Here is a 676-nt window from a genome sequence, read left to right as displayed (position 1 = left end):
GGTTCTGTTTGATTGTTGTTTATTTAAAATAAATTTTGTATTATATTGTGGTGAATTTTTCCCCTATTGAAAAATTACCATCCATTAATCCAAATTAATTCCACATTCTCTACTTTGTTTTTTTTTTTCACAGAAATTGTACAGGATGGTTTCAATTCTATCAAAATACTGCGAAATTTCTTCATTAGCTAATGAAAACCATCAACATTAATTCAAATATAGAGCTAAAAAAAAAAATGAGCTGTTTATATTTCCTATAATTTTTTAGTTTTCTCTCTAAAGACAGTTTCTGGTTAGCAGTTGATTCAGAAAGTACTTCGTGGGTAGGATCGTTTGAACAAACGATGACTCACTTCCAACGAACTCCTGAAAGATGCTAAAAATTCAATGAGAAAAAAAACGGAAAAAAATTTTCATTTACTTTGAATGAATAGTCATTAACATTAAGGCCAAGATTTTTTTAATCAAAACATGAGAAAATAAAAAAACATAGTAGAAAATAAAAAAAATGGTTAGTTTTATTGTTTGGATGTGTAAGACTGGTTAATATTTTACATTAAAAAAAAAAGTAGCATACGTTTCATGAGAGATTATAGATGAAGTAATACCAAAGCATTTTATTTTTATACAGTAAAAAAGTTTTTTTTTGTTTTCACCTTATATATACTTATTGAAA

The 676-nt window shown here is 25.7% G+C and overlaps 1 protein-coding gene across 1 annotated transcript in view; it reads right to left on the bottom strand.

Moving 5' to 3' along the window:
- LOC106679054 (tubulin glycylase 3A) overlaps positions 1–676 on the bottom strand; it is a 41426-nt gene that overhangs the window by 40174 nt on the left and 576 nt on the right. The gene's annotated exons all lie outside the window — the stretch shown is intronic.

The sequence above is a fragment of the Halyomorpha halys genome, unplaced genomic scaffold, assembly GCF_000696795.3.
Source record: "Halyomorpha halys isolate HHAL.00 unplaced genomic scaffold, Hhal_1.1 Scaffold173.1, whole genome shotgun sequence".
NCBI lineage: Eukaryota > Metazoa > Arthropoda > Insecta > Hemiptera > Pentatomidae > Halyomorpha > Halyomorpha halys.
Note: the sequence above shows the minus strand (reverse complement) of the source record. Positions and strands in the feature narration are given on the sequence as shown.